Source organism: Ambystoma mexicanum, chromosome 13 (assembly GCF_040938575.1).
Source record: "Ambystoma mexicanum isolate Mex_15411 chromosome 13, UKY_AmexF1_1, whole genome shotgun sequence".
NCBI classification, from domain to species: Eukaryota; Metazoa; Chordata; class Amphibia; order Caudata; family Ambystomatidae; genus Ambystoma; species Ambystoma mexicanum.
The window spans coordinates 767771042-767790030 of NC_090938.1; positions in this window are offsets into that span (position 1 = coordinate 767771042).

The following is an 18989-nucleotide window of genomic DNA, read 5'->3' on the forward strand; positions in this document are numbered from 1 at the left end:
ATTTTCAACACTCCAGTCCCACACCATGTTACTGAACCAGTATCAATTAGCTTAGGTCCTATCACGGGCAAGCATGCTTTCTTGCAAAGTCCTTCTGCAACGGTTGGTTTTTCTGGCATAGACCTCCTTTGCAAACTGAAATATGCTATCTATTACACTCCAGGCAGAGTATTCCTGGACATCTCTGGCAGTATCCCCAAGGCTGTGTTAGGTGCACTTCAGGGGGCCCCGTCCCAAGATTGAGACCCAAAGGAAGGTATGACTCTAGATCGCACTGAATCGTTATCCCAGGTCCCTTACTGCTTAGGGTCAGTGCACAATAATGAAGTGGGATGTATTCAGGACACAGAGCCCCTCTAAGCTCGCCTTTCTCATATTGCTTTCTCCTGCTCCACCTTTTATCCCTGTGGGGAAAGGAAAGGGTTGTCATGTGTGGGTGATTCAGGTTAATTGCCTGACTTTGCCTGACTCTTCTACTGGGACATGTTAAATAAACAGTTTTATCAGTCTGCTGTCTTGCATGAGGAAAGACAGTTTTCGTTTTAGAAACGTAAAGGGTTGAAGGGTCAGAATATCTTACGGGACAGGACAGGGAAGGTTTATGAAATAAGCAGGAGGGTTTTTGAGAATTCAGAAAATGATAATCAAAGGGACTACCTTGGTAGGTTTGGCGGGGTAAACAGAGATAGTTTGGATCGTGACGTGAACAAAGGGGATTGTGGGAATCGTAGTATTTTACCTGAGCAGATGGTACGCGTGGAACATACTGACTAGAGGGGCATGGGAAAGAATGGCCCGGAGTCTGCAGCTAGAGAATAGGGAAACCGGGGTTTTGGGAGATGCGGTTTTGCGATGCCACTGGGTTTGGACTTCTGTTTGGTTTATCGCAGGTGTAGGGTCTATAGGACTTGACTAAGGGATCTTCTATGGATGGAAGGGAGGTAGAAATGGAATAACCAAAGAGAACCACAGGTAGTTCACCCCCCTCTTCTTGCTTCTCGGTAGAATCCTGCGTCTCACCTTGGGTATTCCCCCTAGCATAACCTCGGCTTCCCCTACCCAGGTGATCCTCCCCCACTGGTCCACCCCCAGGAACTGGATCCAACAGTGATGGCCGTGCCCTGGCCACCCGAATAAGGGAGTCTCTAAGTCAGGTTTCTCACATACCCTCCCTCTATGCTGGTTGGACTGCAGTGTTTCACTGGGAGATTTTTCTGGGGAACATCCAGTCGGCTGGTCCAAGCACTCCAGCATACAATCTATGTTGGTATCGCTGGTTTGCAGTGGAGATGTTTTAAAGAATTCTCTCACCTCTCTCTCTGTACCTGTTAGGGAGAATTCTCCAGAATGGCTAATTTCCATTACCTACTGAGTCCCTCAGCAGCTTTGCTGGATTTCTAGGATTTATTTGTTTCACCTGGTAAGAGTGTGAGCCCTTTTTCCCACTCTTACATGTGTTTTTCTGTGTGTGTTTTACATTTTTGTGTGTTCTTGGACTATGAAGCCTCACCTACTCCATAGGCATCATATTTTAACTGTGTGTTACACAGCACCTTCAGTGCAGTGACACAGGGTTGTCTTTTAGACTTCCCAACTCAGACTCCATTTTCTGGGACTGACTACTGTCTCCCAGAACATGTAAAGTTGCCATTGACTGTATTAGTCACTTTAAAATCACAGACCCAGTACAAACCATCTTACATGGAGTAATGGAAAGGGTTACTATTTATCCCTTTTTGTCTTTTTCTCTTGGAGCACTGTTTCCCTCCCTTTTCATCAAGACTTGGCTGGTGGCAGTGGTAACTAAGCTATTTTTTCTACCGCGGCTATCTTAAATAACCTTAGTAGTGTTTTAGGCTATCTTGGTAGTCTCAAACGTAAACCCGCTAGACCATATACGTTTTTATACGGTTCCGGCTGGGTTTAGTCGCCATTTCTTTTTGAAAATGTCTTTCTCGTGTTTTTCTCTGCGCGCCAAACCAGGTTTGGTTCCTTTGTTCGCCGTCCTTTCGCAGCTTCTACACAGAAGCCCTCCTTAAGGCACCTGAAAGTCTGGGTAGGCAGGATGTGAGGGAGGGGTTTTAGGACCCCTGCCATGGGATTCCTTGGTAACCCAAGTGGCACTCCTGTTTGATTGGCTAGGTGACTGTCCTGACGGGACAGCCACCCTGCTGTGTGATTGACAGCCAGGCTGTGTGAATGGGGGAAAACTGCATAAAAAGTAGGACTCTGGGACTGGAAAGGCCGAGTCGCCACTGGAACGAAAGAACCAATGATGAGCTGACCGAAGAGGACCCCTACAACGACTGAACCACCCGGTGAAACCCTACTGCAGGTCCGATTCTTCAGACTCCAACGACAAGAGAAGATCCTCCAGGAATCTTCTTCCCCTGAGCTGGTGGGACCAACCAGTTTGCCCAAACTGCAAGTCAGGACTCCCTCCTCTGGTCGAATTCAGGACTCCCTCCTCTGGTCGAATTTGCTGTACAGAGCTAAAGTGGGCCGGATAGCCAGGAAGCTCGGACCCTGCTTGGGTTTTAAGGAGCGCACCTTTTATTCATTGCTTTGCTCTGCTGCTGGTTTCTTCCCTGGGCAGTGAAGGACCCTCCAGTCTTCCTACCTCATGTCAGTCCGACAGATGCCGTGAGCCTGCAGGAGCTGCCAGGAACGTCAGCCTCAGCTACAGCTTCTTCTCCATTTAAAGGTGCTGTGCAAATCTAGTTGTTCGTTTCGTCCAGCCGCGGTGAATGTGTGTGAAACCTTTCGCCAATCCGAGGGCATGTCCTTCTCTTCAAACTAACCTTTCTGCCGACCAACTTCGTCCGGAACTCTTGGCAAAGACTTAACCTCAAACTACCCTGAACTGTGTGATCTTGAGCAAAAGACTTTTGTCCTATTGACTTTGGCCCTAAGCCTTTAGATTTGATTCCATCACTGTAGTTCCTCTTTCTAGATTGCCCTGCTTACTTACCTGTTGGTGCTGCTCAATTTTAGCCTAACTTTGTTTTTCCCTCCCTTTTTGAATTGCTGGAGTGCCATTTTGATCACACTTCATTTTGAGTTTAACTTGTTCAGAATCTATTAGGAGTGGTGTGGTGTATTAAGAGTGTGCTTTTTAGACTGCTTTACTTTAGTGAAATGTTTTATAACTGATGTGTAAATAAATGTATATTCTTTTACTCAGAAACCTTGAGTCAGTGTTTGTTTGAATCATAGTAATTGCTGTCCTTGGTGTAACTATTGATACTGCTCACTTGCTCTTGAGATAAGTCTGGCTGCTCAGCCATCGCTACCACTTTACTGTGTCGTACAGGCTTGTACCAAAGGTGGATTTGTACTGTCACTTGTAGTCTTAATTGTGTGTGGTGTTTCCAAAGGGTACTGCATATAATTCTGCCTAACAGTACCTTCCTCTCCCTTTCTTGTGCCTCCATTAATTCCTCTTCTAGATTGTCAGGGCAGATTTCCATACTGTGGCCCCACTCTCCACAGAATAGACATTGCCCAAAACAAGAGGCTTCAGACTCGTCTAGAGATACCCTAGATGTTGGCCCTCTCTTGTTCTTATTCAGAGGGCTAAAGAAAATGTCTGGGGTATTGGGGTTCTCTAGTTTGTTTGCCTTCTGTTTCCCCGTCTGAATGGTAAAGATGGGATTCCGGGAGTTTATTCTCTGAAAAAGGGGCTTTCAGATCTTTTCCTGATGATTCAGGAGAGGGTGGTTTTTTCTACCTCCGGTTCCCTCGATGTTTCATCCTTTTGCGGGGGGGGGTGGGTGTCTTAAGCCCTCCTTCTAATGTTCTACTAGGTGACCTCTTCCCCAAGGTGTCATACAGTAAGGTCTCTTTAGGCATTTCACCTTCTAACGTTTGCCTTTTCCCATCCTCCGGTGTTTTTAAGACGTAGAGTTTGGGGTACTCTTCTCACCTTCCCTTTTCCTCCGGAAGGAGCTTGTGAGGAATTTCTCTAGCGAAAGGGTTTTATGCTCCCATCCCACAGATACTGGGAGTTTAGTAGAGATTCCAAGTCTGATGATGTGGGATTTGGGCCTTCTGGGGCAAGGGAGGAATGGTTCATTTGAGACTAATTCAAATTGCTGGAGTTTGGAGTAGTTCCCTCAACTAAGGATTCCCATATATTCTCATATATGAGAGTTCCCAATATTTCAACTCGGCGAACATTTTGGGAAGTAAAGAAAAGTTGAGTACCACAAATTTCGGCTTATGTCCACACGATATAAGTGGGAAGATTTCCATACCCTGCTTTTTGACAGGTACCACATAAATGGCAGAGATGGTGGAATAACCCATTTGTAAGCCCAGAGAGATCACCATTTTCTCTTACTTCGGGATGTGGTAGTTGTAGGGACATCAGAGGTAATAGTTATTCCCCTCTACTGTTTTCCGGTCTGGAAAAATAGCTTGAGATATTAAGGGGGAAAATTGAACTCCTATTTTCTGTTCCAAGGGTGGGAAGGGAGGTGTCATGCTCTCCATTGGTTTCTCACCCTTGAGGGCAAAAGACTTTTGATAGGGTTGGTCTGAGGATTGCAGAGTGGTATGAAGGTTTCTCTTTGGGGTTTCTTCATAAAAGTGGGTTCTCCAACTATTATTAATTGGACCATATCCCACCCCTAACACCATATGTGAGAAACCCATGGTGACCAGAAGTAAGACAGACACAAGTAATCACAGTTCAAGGGTGTTTATTGAAAAATAAAAAGAGTATGCAGGTTGGAAAAACGCCTTATCTAAGATGGGGACAGGAGTCGACCATCAAATTAAAATAAGGCAGTCCTAGTGATGTCAAGTCAAATAAAAAAGGCCTATACTAAGAAAACCTATTACCATACCTTACAACTACTACAAAAGGGGGTGTGGGATAGTTTTCAAGAAAGAAAGAAGTGTTCGTAAATTATAAGTCAGGAGGCGGTGGCTTGGGTCTCCCTTCCCCATGTTTCGAGCATGGGGTAAGGTTGGAGCTTGGAGCACAGTATAGTCTCGGGCTTCACCAGCCCGAGACAGTTCCAATGGTAGTTCTCAAGATGTCAATGGCCGAATCTCGTTTCCTTAGAAAGTCTCTTGCCTTCGGGTCTGAGGTGTTCAAACAATATATACAAAAGTTCCTTTAACAAATGAAAAGTTTGTTCCCAATATTCGTTGGGTGATGGGTCCACCCTAGGTCCCCCTCTTCTGGGCTGACCTCTCTCAATTGTAAATTACAGTTCACACAGGGTGACGACTTCACCCCTGGGTCCCCCTCTTCTGGGCTGACCCCTTTCTCAATATTATTTCTCCACAATATTTCAGATAGGGCGACAGTCTCACCCTTAGGTCCCCCCTCTTCTGGTGCTGACCTTAGCTCAATAGGATCTTTGGAAGATATCTTCTCTTCGGATCTTCTCGTTCGGACTCAGATCTCTGTCAACTTCCAGCCCTTGGGTGACTGCTTCACCCCTGGATCTCCCTCGCTCTGGCTCGGACCTCTCTTGACTGTCAATGTTGAGTTTAGCTTCACCCCGGATCTCCCTCGTCCAGGCTCAGACCATTTTAATTTCAAATGTTAACGGAAATCATGTCCCTTCTCCTTATTTAATACACGGGATTCACTTCCCTCACTTTGTCCGAACGTACGGGGCTTTAGCTCGACCCTCTCGTATGACCACTTTGCATTTCTTTGGCAGCCTTCCTATGGCTCTCTGGTTTCTGTAGTTTATCAATATGGTGCTCGACCAGAGTCTCTTAAATTGACACCCACGTGTGCTGTCGATTTCCCTCTGTCGCTGATTCCCCCTTCGTACTTCACAGTTCACTTAAAGTTCATTACTTTAGTTTCAAAACGTGCCACTTTGCGATTCTCATTCAACACCTCCCGGCTTCTTTCGATTCTCCCCTCAACTCATTGGGTGTGCTTAATCGCCTGGCTTTCTGTTTCACTGTGGAGTCAAGGCTGGTACCACGGGTGCGGGAGCTTCCTCTGCTCTGCTTTATCAGCATAGGCTGGCCCTGTTTACCATTGACATCTGCAGCATGACACTGGGGCTATTGTCCGCAGTTTTAGATTCTCTTCGCTGAAGGTTCTGCAGGTCTGGGACGAAAAGTGCAAGGTTCTTTCTGTCCTCGCCTCCCTCTCTCTTCCCGCTGCCCTTCTCCTTTGTCTGAACTGGCGCCTTGGTTTAGCCGTCTCGTCGTGTTGTCCGCTATGCTCGCCTGTCTCGCCTTGCTCGTATTGCTTTCTCCTGCTACACCTTTTATCCCTATGGGGAAAGGAAAGCGTTGTCAGGTGTGGGTTATTCAAGTTAATTGACGGACTTTGCCTGACTCTTCTATTGGGACATATTAAATAAACAGTTGTATCAGTCTGCGGTTGAAGTGTCAGAATATCTTACAGGACAGGGAAGGTTTGTGAAATAAGCAGGAGGGTTTGTGAGAATCATGAAAATGATAATCAAAGGGACGACCTTGGTAGGTTTTGCGGGGTAAACAGATAGTTGGGATCGTGACCTGGACAAAGGGGATTGTAGGAATCGTAGCATTTTACCTGAGCAGATGGGATGCGCGGGAAATACTGACTAGAGGGGCGTGGAAAAGAATGGCTGGGAGTTTGCAGGTAGGGAACAGGGAAACACGGGTTCTGGGACAGAGTTTGGACTTCTATATTGGTTTATTATAGGTGTAGGGTCGATAGAACTTGACTAAGGGATCGTCTATGGATGGAAGGGAGGTAGAAATGGAATAACCAAAGAAAACCACAGGTAGTTCGTCGCCCTCTTCTTCCCTCTCGGTAGAATACTGCGTCTCACCTTGGGTTTCCCCCTAGCATTACCCCAGGTTCCCCTACCCAGGTGATCCTCCCCCACTGGTCCACCCCAGGAACTGGATCCAACAACGATGCCCGTGTCCTGGCCACACGAATAGGAGAGTCTCAAGGTCTTACTGGGAGAATACCCTCCGGTTTCTCAGTCCGGAGAACATATATTCCTCTCTAAAGAAGAATACTGCATCTCACCCTGCGGAATCTCCCCACTTCCCTGGGCCTGTGCCCCACCACGGTGGTCCTCCCGCAGTACACCACACCCAGGATTGGGATCCGGAGGCGTCTGCCCTCTCCTGGCCACCTGGGAGGAGACTCTAGGCAGGGTTTAGTGAGGGATCCACAGGATTCTCCACAGCATCCAGATGCCACTGACATTTCACTGACTGATGGCCACTGTGCAGCATTTCAATAAAAAGAAAAGCTATTAGTCCCCTCAATATCTGTAACACCTGTGAGGTTCCAGAAGGAGGTCTCTCAGGAATCCGGAGGATATATCACAACTACTAAAAGAAGCGAGTCCCCGCCTGCACGAGAGAGAACAGGGTATAGGCATGGCCCCCTCCGCCTGGCAGTAGCGACTTATGTAATGTGCCCCTGATAACAATGGAAGCAGCTCCCTTGTCCTTAGTTTACCTGCTTTTTAGTGTACTTTGTTTTCTGAACCACGTGTTTGCAGCAACGTCTTATCTTGTCTGTTACTAGTGCACTGGGTTTCATGAACCACGTATTCAGAGAGTTGGCAGCGGCCCTTTCTCTTGTTCTCTTGTGTATGACTAGTGCACTGAGTTTTTTGAACTGTGTATTCACTGAGTTAGCAGCAACCGTCTACCTTTCCTATGACTAAAGCTTTATGTTTCATGATATTGCTAGTATGCTAAGTTTCCACATTTGTGTGGCAACTTTCTTTGGCCAAGTCCCTGATACCTGTTCTGGTTCTTGGTCCAGGATTTCCTCTATGCCAGCATTCATGTGTGCCTTCTAAGTAGTGCTTGTATAGCTTCCGCCTACAGCCTCTGTCTCAGCTGTGTATCCGTATATAGTGGGACCCCTCCATTGGTCTCCATTAAGATCAGAGAAGGAGAAGACTTTGGTTGCCTTAGTCTGGTTTGTTCGAGTCTTGCCTGTCTCAGTATATGGTCTCCAGCTTTACCTTTGCACTGAGTACACCCATCTCATCAGCACGTCTTACCCATGACGTTGCTGCATGATTGTTAAGAGTAATCTGCGGGTACCCATCCCAAGGGCTTTCCTTACTCTCATGGAGACCCCTTATCATATTCCAGTTCATCCTTTATTATGATCAATCCATCTTACCCAGTATATTTGCCTGCCTTCTCTTTCTCTCTGTGTCACTTTGCTTTGAGCCCTCTCCTGCCCCTACAGTTCCTGTGACTACCTGTCACCACAAAGATCAGCCTGGTATGTACCCGTTTCTGTTATATGCTAAGTGTTACCTCCCGAGTCTCCCCAAAACTACAGGGTGTACTGTGAGAAAGCTGAGGGTATCCTCACTCCTACTCGCCTGGATCCTCTTCTAAGGTGGCCAGAGAAAGGCCCTGACCCTGGGGGCAGAGAAGCGAGGGAGGATCACCTGGGTGGAGGGTCCTTGGGGATTGGGAATGGGGTGCCCACGGGCGAGACATGGTATCGCCCTTTCCTTGTTGTGAACCAACCTAACCCTCCCCTGGCCTTTATAGGCTATTGTAAAGCAGCTCCCCTCATTTCTCCTCATTTAACCTTTGACAGTACTGAGACGAGGAAGAGGCGACCGTAATGAACCCTCAAACTTTATTTCACCACTTTGGTACTGGGACGAGGAAGATGCCTGCAGAGTACTGTGAGGGTCATGCATGTCCCTTTTAATTATGGTCAGGCAAATCGAATTGGAAGTCCACACCTGCAACCTGTTGAGTGGTTGCAGGTGTATAAAGGGAGACCCGTGGAACAGCAGGGAGAGCAACATGGAGGCCTGCATGGGAGTGACCAGTAGGGGACCCGTGTCGTGAGGAGGCAGCCGTGGTGGGGTCTGCAAGAAAGTCAGGATGCCAGCCGATGCCCAGAGAACCTGTGGAGCTCCAGGCAAGTCGGGCCGTTAGGCTACCAAAGGTGTGGGAGCCTGCGTATTGGGAAGCAAGCAGCAACATCTGCGAGCAAGCACAGAAGAAGAAGGAATGCCGTCCGTGCAGAGGAGGCAGAGCCACCGGGGTGCGCAGGAGAGCCCCGCAGTGCAAGCAAGCCTGGCTTGCCGACCGATGAAGCAGGAAGGTGGCAAAAGGAGCTGCCGGAGAAGACAGAAGACGCCAAAGGACCGGCGAGTGTCAGGTAAGCCACAAGTCAGGGTTTATTGTCACAGTGCCAGGCAAATGCCTATGTAACAATGCCTCTGCAGGAGCTAAAACTGTTGGTTTTGCAAATGGTGTTTTAACAGGAATTCAGTACATAGAACAGCGGCAAGGACGCACATGTTGCTTATAAATCAAGTGGCTGAAGGCCACTTGATTTGTATTACAGGAGGACTGATTTACAGCTGCAATTAAGTCATTACCTTTACCTTTCAGAGGACTGATTAGAAATAACAATATCCTGGGGGTGTGTTTTGGTTGCAGCGGGGCAGATATTGGGAGGGAAAGGCTATAGGGACTAGCATGGCCTTGGCCATTCAATAGGTGGATAAAAAGTCAAACAACATCTACAGGATGTGTGTCCCTCCTACATCCCACCTCTCTCCTATCTTAACTTCCAATGACAATTGTTTGGGTTTAGAGGCACTGCTTAAAGCGCCACCTAAGAGCCAAAACTAAAATGTGGATTTATTCTGTTACAGGAGAGTTAAGGTCCCTGTAACAAGCGTGTTGAGGCCATACTAATGGATAAAGGCGCTATACAAATAACAAACTACTACTACTACTACTACTTCTAAACCACCCATGATGTCATTACCTTCAGTCATAGTTATTGGTGAGCATGCAAACCCTGTCGGCAGCCGGGGGTCCGAGGGGCCGGACTCAGTAGAGCCCAGCGATCATAACCATGTTTTATACTAACAGAATAAATCCGCATTTTTGGTTTTGGCTCTTGTGATACAGCGAAGGGTATAACGTGGCTGCAAACTTTATCAGCCTAACGATTAATGGGTAGCACTGCAGCATTCCATTCCCAAATAATCTTTAAAGTTCAGTCTTTTGCAAGTCCTTGCATCATGGGAAGGACGGATAACCTGCACATAGCAAGTTTTCCATGATATGTTATGCATCTTTTTTCGGGGCATTATCAGAATCTCTTCCCCCATGTTTGCCCATCCTTCACACTAATAGAATTGCCTTAGTCCCCTGTGGTGTCATTTCTCAGGCTTCTTCCATGTCCCCCTGAATGGAGGGCACGCCGGGGAGATATATATATATAATGCTAACAGCAGAAATATGTTCATAATACAGGATCCAGCTTCAACTTTGCAAAAATGCCTTTTGTTAACTGCGTGTGCTGTACCACCCTTGTGGGGTCTTATTTCATTATTCCTATTTGGAATGGAATTGACTCATATGCACATGGTTACATGTTTGCTTCACAGCAATCTTTGCACGTTATGCAATTGCATTCCTCTATAGGAGTAGCTGCCATCATCCTTGGGATGCACAGCAATCTTTGCACGTTATGCAATAGTATTCCTCTATAGGAGTCGCTGCCATCTCCTTGGGATGCACAGCAATCTTTGCACGTTATGCAATTGCATTCCTCTATAGGAGTAGCTGCCATCATCCTTGGGATGCACAGCAATCTTTGCACATTATGCAATTGCATTCCTCTATAGGAGTAGCTGCCATCATCCTTGGGATGCACAGCAATCTTTGCACATTATGCAATTGCATTCCTCTATAGGAGTAGCTGCCATCATCCTTGGGATGCACAGCAATCTTTGCACATTATGCAATTGCATTCCTCTATAGGAGTAGCTGCCATCATCCTTGGGATGCACAGCAATCTTTGCACATTATGCAATTGCATTCCTCTATAGGAGTAGCTGCCATCATCCTTGGGATGCACAGCAATCTTTGCACATTATGCAATTGCATTCCTCTATAGGAGTAGCTGCCATCATCCTTGGGATGCACAGCAAACTTTGCACATTATGCAATTGCATTCCTCTATAGGAGTAGCTGCCATCATCCTTGGGATGCACAGCAATCTTTGCACATTATGCAATTGTATTCCTCTATATGAGTAGCTGCCATCCTCCTTGGGATGCACTGCAATCTTTGCATATTATGCAATTGTATTCCTCTACATGAGTAGCTGCCATCCTCCTTGGGATGCACATCAATCTTTGCACATTATGCAATTGTATTCCTCTATATGAGTAGCTGCCATCATCCGTGGGATGCACTGCAATCTTTGCACATTATGCAATTGTATTCCTCTACATGAGTAGCTGCCATCATCCTTGGGATGCACTGCAATATTTGCACATTATGCAATTGTATTCCTCTATATGAGTAGCTGCCATCATCCGTGGGATGCACAGCAATCTTTGCACATTATGCAATTGTATTTCTCTACATGAGTAGCTGCCATCATCCTTGGGATGCACTGCAATGTTTGCACATTATGCAATTGTGTTCCTCTAAATGAGTAGGTGCCATCATCCGTGGGATGCACAGCAATCTTTGCACATTATGCAATTGTATTCCTCTATATGAGTAGCTGCCATCATCCCAGGGATGCACTGCAATCTTTGCACATTATGCATTTGTATTCCTTCCTATATAGGAGCAGCTGCCATCATCCTTGGGATGCACATCAATCTTTGCACATTATGCAATTGTATTCCTCTATATGAGTAGCTGCCATCCTCCTTGGGATGCACTGCAATCTTTGCACATTATGCAATTGTATTCCTCTATAGGAGCAGCTGCCATCATCCTTGGGATGCACATCATTCTTTGCACATTATGCAATTGTATTCCTCTATATGAGTAGCTGCCATCCTCCTTGGGATGCACTGCAATCTTTGACCATTATGCAATTGTATTCCTCTATAGGAGCAGCTGCCATCATCCTTGGAATGCACATCAATCTTTGCCCATTATGCATTTGTATTCCTCTATAGGAGCAGCTGCCATCATCCTTGGGATGCACATCAATCTTTGCACATTATGCAATTGTATTCCTCTATATGAGTAGCTGCCATCTTCCTTGGGATGCACTGCAATCTTTGCACATTATGCAATTGTATTCCTCTATATGAGTAGCTGCCATCATCCTTGGGATGCACTGCAATCTTTGCACATTATGCTACTGCATTCCTCTATATGAGTAGCTGCCATCATCCTTGGGATGCACTGCAATCTTTGCACATTATGCAATTGTATTCCTCTACATGAGTAGCTGCCATCATCCGTGGGATGCACAGCAATCTTTGCACATTATGCAATTGTATTCCTCTATATGAGTAGCTGCCATCCTCCTTGGGATGCACTGCAATCTTTGCACATTATGCAATTGTATTCCTCTATAGGAGCAGCTGCCATCATCCTTGGGATGCACATCAATCTTTGCACATTATGCAATTGTATTCCTCTATATGAGTAGCTGCCATCCTCCTTGGGATGCACTGATCTTTGCACATTATGCAATTGTATTCCTCTATACGAGCAGCTGCCATCATCCTTGGGATGCACATCAATCTTTGCACATTATGCATTTGTATTCCTCTATAGGAGCAGCTGCCATCATCCTTGGGATGCACTGCAATCTTTGCACATTATGCAATTGCATTCCTCTATATGAGTAGCTGCCATCATCCTTGGGATGCACTGCAATCTTTGCACATTATGCAATTTTATTCCTCTACATGAATAGCTGCCATCATCCACGGGATGCACATCACATGGATGCTAATGGTATGGCATTGCCCATAAAATATGCACACAAAGGCACTGTATTGTGGCGTTACACCCTATCAGAAACCCTCCAAATGTGTCAGAAACGAGGACTGGGGCACAGAAGGTTGACATGAATGACCCATAATCACACACTGGAGCTGGGGGAGTGGAGGCAGTGATTAGAATGGATGTTTCATTGTTTCGCAGTCACCATCTTGCCCACAGAACCATACCCACTATCCAGGATTGGTGCCATGATAAAGATGTTACTGTTTACTTTGAGGCTGTAGTTTGATAGGGAAATTAATTTCCCAATAGGGACGGTGCATGTTTATCTGAAAGGGTAAGTACCCACAAAGGCTGTGTGTGATAATGATGATAATGTTAATGAAGTCCCCACAGAAAGGGTGTGTGATAATAATGTGCCTGCGCCTTGTTACCTTCGAGATGGTGTGTGATTATAATGATGCTAAAGTCCTCACAGAGAGGGTGTGTGATTAAAATGATGTTTACGTCCGCACAGAGATGGTGTTTGATTATAATGGTGCTTAAATCCTCACAGAGATGGTGTGTGATCATAATGATGCTAAAGTCCTCACAGAGAGGGTGTGTGATTATAATGATGCTAAAGTCCCCACAGAGAGGGTGTGTGATTATAATGATGCTAAAGTCCCCACAGAGAGGGTGTGTGATTATAATGATGCTAAAGTCCCCACAGAGAGGGTGTCTGATTAAAATGATGTTTACGTCCTCACAGAGATGGTGTGTAATTATAATGATGCTAAAGTCCACACAGAGGGTGTGTGATTATAATGATGCTAAAGTCCCCACAGAGAGGGTGTGTGATTATAATGATGCTAAAGTCCCCACAGAGATGGTGTGTGATCATAATGATGCTAAAGTCCCCACATAGATGGTGTGTGATTATAATGATGCTAAAGTCCCCACAGAGAGGGTGTGTGATTATAATGATGCTAAAGTCCTCACAGAGATGGTGTGTGATCATAACGATGCTAAAGTCCTCACAGAGAGGGTGTGTGATTATAATGATGCTAAAGTCCTCACAGAGATGGTGTGTGATCATAACGATGCTAAAGTCCTCACAGAGAGGGTGTGTGATTATAATGATGCTAAAGTCCCCACAGAGAGGGTGTGTGATTATAATGATGCTAAAGTCCTCACAGAGAGGGTGTGTGATAATAATGATGCTAAAGTCCCCACAGAGAGGGTGTGTGATTATAATGATGCTAAAGTCCCCACAGAGATGGTGTGTGATTATAATGATGCTAGAGTCCTCAGAGAGGGTGTGTGATTATAATGGTGCTTAAATCCTCACAGAGATGGTGTGTGATCATAATGATGCTAAAGTCCCCACAGAGATGGTGTGTGATTATAATGATGCTAAAGTCCTCACAGAGGGTGTGTGATCATAATGATGCTAAAGTCCTCACAGAGAGGGTGTGTGATTATAATGATGCTAAGGTCCCCACAGAGATGGTGTGTGATTATAATGATGCTAGAGTCCTCACAGAGATGGTGTGTGATTATAATGATGCTAAAGTCCTCACAGAGATGGTGTGTGATCATAATGATGCTAAAGTCCTCACATAGATGGTGTGTGATTATAATGGTGCTTAAATCCTCACAGAGATGGTGTGTGATCATAATGATGCTAAAGTCCTCACAGAGAGGGTGTGGTGTGTGATTATAATGATGCTAAAGACCCCACAGAGAGGGTGTGTGATTATAATGGTGCTTAAATCCTCACAGAGATGGTGTGCGATTATAATGATGCTAAAGTCCCCAGAGAGATGATGTGTGATTATAATGGTGCTTAAATCCTCACAGAGATGGTGTGTGATTATAATGATGCTAAAGTCCCCACAGAGAGGGTGTGTGATTATAATGATGCTAAAGTCCCCACAGAGATGGTGTGTGATAACAGTACTGATACAGTGTTTCAATGAGTGTGTGATAATGAGGATACATTCCCTAAACGTATGGTGTGTGATAATAATGACGTTAAGGATGCCACAGAGATGGTGCATGATAAGACCCATATTAAAGTTTCCATATAAATGGTGCGTGATTATCATGATTTTAAAGTCCCCGTACACATTGCATGAGAAGTTGAGGTCCCAATAGAGATTGTGTGTCATGGTACTGAAATTCAGGTCCTCACAGAGATAGTGTGTGAGGATTATATTAAAGTCTGCACAGTTATGGTTGTGATAATGATAGAGTACTTACAAAGATGTGTTATAATTGTGATGTTCCCGTGCAAGTTCTGTTCGCTGGAGGAGTCTTGATCCAAGATTTGGAGTGCTTTTATAAGCAATTATAGTAATTGCAGCTTGCCACGCCCCCTGACCCAGCAACGCCACATAAGCAGAGGCGCGCGCACACGTGGAAGTGCCCCTGCAAGTGCTGTTTGCTGGTTCGCGACAGCACCTGCAGCGGACTGAGACACTTGCCCAGTGCTTGCTGTATGCCATGTGCTGGTGCAGTACTGGATCACTAGTCATCGTTACCTGACACTACAGCTGTGGTATGAGGTTAGGAACCCTGAACATGTGATTGTATAGTTGGGTGCTGGTTTGCGGTCCCTATCCCCCTCTGTTGCCTTCACCAAACCTATTAGTAGTGTTCGAGCCTCTGGACTGATTGGGCGGCAGTTGAGCTCTTATTGTGTCAGCGCTCGAGTCGTTGCAGCAAACGTCCCTCGTTATAGCTCCTCGCTCTCTGAGTAGCTCGCCCTTACCCCCGTTCAGCCGTAGTGTTAGCTGAATGGAGAGCGGTGGAACTTAAAACAGCTGAGACCCCAGGTGCGGCCTCCCCTGACTGCATTCTCGCTCAAGCGCTGGGTCAATCTAATGAACTGGGAGGATCAATCTAATGAACTGGGACGTGCTATTGATGATGGCTTCTCGCTCAAGCGCTGGATCAATCTAATGAAATGGGACGTGCTATTGATGATGGCTTCTCGCTCAAGCGCTGGATCAATCTAATGAACTGGGACGTGCTATTGATGATGGCTTCTCGCTCAAGCGCTGGATCAATCTAATGAACTGGGACGTGCTATTGATGATGGCTACTCGCTCAAGCGCTGGATCAATCTAATGAACTGGGACGTGCTATCGATGATGGCTTCTCGCTCAAGCGCTGGATCAATCTAATGAACTGGGACGTGCTATTGATGATGGCTTCTCGCTCAAGCGCTGGGTCAATCTAATGAACTGGGACGTGCTATTGATGATGGCTTCTCGCTCAAGCGCTGGATCAATCTAATGAACTGGGACAACAGGGACGTGCTATTGATGATGGCTTCTCGCTCAAGCGCTGGATCAATCTAATGAACTGGGACGTGCTATTGATGATGGCTTGTCGCTCAAGCGCTGGATCAATCTAATGAACTGGGACGTGCTATTGATGGTGGCTTCTCGCTCAAGCGCTGGATCAATCTAATGAACTGGGACGTGCTATTGATGGTGGCTTCTCGCTCAAGCGCTGGATCAATCTAATGAACTGGGACGTGCTATTGATGATGGCTTCTCGCTCAAGCGCTGGGTCAATCTAATGAACTGGGACGTGCTATTGATGATGGCTTCTCGCTCAAGCGCTGGATCAATCTAATCAAGCGCTGGGTCAATCTAATGAACTGGGACGTGCTATTGATGATGGCTTCTCGCTCAAGCGCTGGATCAATCTAATGAACTGGGACGTGCTATTGATGATGGCTTCTCGCTCAAGCGCTGGATCAATCTAATGAACTGGGACGTGCTATTGATGATGGCTTCTCGCTCAAGCGCTGGATCAATCTAATGAACTGGGACGTGCTATTGATGATGGCTTCTCGCTCAAGCGCTGGCTCAATCTAATGAACTGGGACGTGCTATTGATGATGGCTTCTCGCTCAAGCGCTGGATCAATCTAATGAACTGGGACGTGCTATTGATGATGGCTTCTCGCTCAAGCGCTGGGTCAATCTAATGAACTGGGACGTGCTATTGATGATGGCTTCTCGCTCAAGCGCTGGATCAATCTAATGAACTGGGACGTGCTATTGATGATGGCTTCTCGCTCAAGCGCTGGAGCAATCTAATGAACTGGGACGTACGATTGATGATGGCTTCTCGCTCAAGCACTGGATCAATCTAATGAACTGGGACGTGCTATTGATGATGGCTTCTCGCTCAAGCGCTGGATCAATCTAATGAACTGGGACGTGCTATTGATGATGGCTTCTCGCTCAAGCGCTGGATCAATCTAATGAACTGGGATGTGCTATTGATGATGGCTTCTCGCTCAAGCGCTGGATCAATCTAATGAAATGGGACGTGCGATTGATGATGGTATAAACGTAACGCCACCTGCCCCTGCATGCGCAGTTGAAGCAGTGAATACACCTGAAATTGACCCTGCGGTTTCACCTGGGGTAGATATGAGTCACCTTGGCTGCTCCCCTCCTTCATGATGTGCTCCCCCCACAGTGGAGAACAGCCTCGGGACCTCGTGTCACATGGTCAGGCTGAGCAGGAATCACCCAGTATGAATTGGGCGTATCCCCATTCTGTGGGCCCCGCCGAGGTATCTATGGGAAACAACAGGGGTGTTGCTAGGTCTGGAAAAGATCCGGAGCTATGCTAATGTCGGGACTGGTGGGACTCGGGACTAGCTAGCATTTTGGTTGTAGCCCCTGAGCTTCTATCCGGGGCTATAGCCCCCCCGCCACCCCCCTGGCAACGCCTCAGTGTACGGCTGTGCCGAGTGGGGAAGATGGCGTATGTTATGAGGAACGGGATGCCACCTCATCTATGGGAGTCCGTCCTACCATTAGAGTAGAAATAGAGGCTGAAACCAGACACATAATAGAGAGACATGAACATTCTCTGCCCGGGTGCCCTGACAGCATCGAGACACACCAGCGCGACCCAAGGAAACATGATAACCTGCTAGATACGAGTTCTAGTAGCATGAGGTCGAATGAAATGTTTGAGGCTTGAGGAAACGTATGAACCACCTTAGTCGACAAGCGCAACAACATGGAAAGCAAACTGGATGTGCATTCCTTGTTGTTACACAAAAGCATTAACAAAGGCAGAAAGGTTCTGAACGATGCAGCACACACACTGAGATAAGTCATCATCTGATGGCATGCTGGGTGCTAGTGAGGAGATACCTCATCATCTGATGGCATGCTGGGTGCCAGTGAGGAGATAACTCATCATCTGATGGCATGCTGGGTGCCAGTGAGGAGATAACTCATCATCTGATGGCATGCTGGGTGCCAGTGAGGAGATAACTCATCATCTGATGGCCTACAGGGCGCCAGTGAGGAGATAACTCATCATCTGATGGCATGCTGGGTGCCAGTGAGGAGATAACTCATCATCTGATGGCCTACTGGGTGCCAGTGAGGAGATAACTCATCATCTGATGGCCTACTGGGTGCCAGTGAGGAGATAACTCATCATCTGATGGCATGCTGGGTGTCAGTGAGGAGATACCTCATCATCTGATGGCCTACTGGGTGCCAGTGAGGAGATAACTCATCATCTGATGGCCTACAGGGCGCCAGTGAGGAGATAACTCATCATCTGATGGCATGCTGGGTGCCAGTGAGGAGATAACTCATCATCTGATGGCATGCTGGGCGCCAGTGAGGAGATAACTCATCATCTGATGGCCTACTGGGTGCCAGTGAGGAGATAACTCATCATCTGATGGCATGCTGGGTGCCAGTGAGGAGATAACTCATCATCTGATGGCATGCTGGGCGCCAGTGAGGAGATAACTCATCATCTGATGGCATGCTGGGTGCCAGTGAGGAGATAACTCATCATCTGATGGCATGCTGGGTGCCAGTGAGGAGATAACTCATCATCTGATGGCCTGCCGGGCGCCAGTGAGGAGATAACTCATCATCTGATGGCATGCTGGGCGCCAGTGAGGAGATAACTCATCATCTGATGGCATGCTGGGTGCCAGTGAGGAGATAACTCATCATCTGATGGCCTACTGTGTGCCAGTGAGGAGATAACTCATCATCTGATGGCATACTGGGTGCCAGTGAGGAGATAACTCATCATCTGATGGCCTGCTGGGTACCAGTGAGGAGATAACTCATCATCTGATGGCATACTGTGGCATGCTGGGTGCCAGTGAGGAGATAACTCATCATCTGATGGCATGCTGGGTGCCAGTGAGGAGATAACTCATCATCTGATGGCATACTGTGTGCCAGTGAGGAGATAACTCATCATCTGATGGCCTGCTGGGTGCCAGTGAGGAGATAA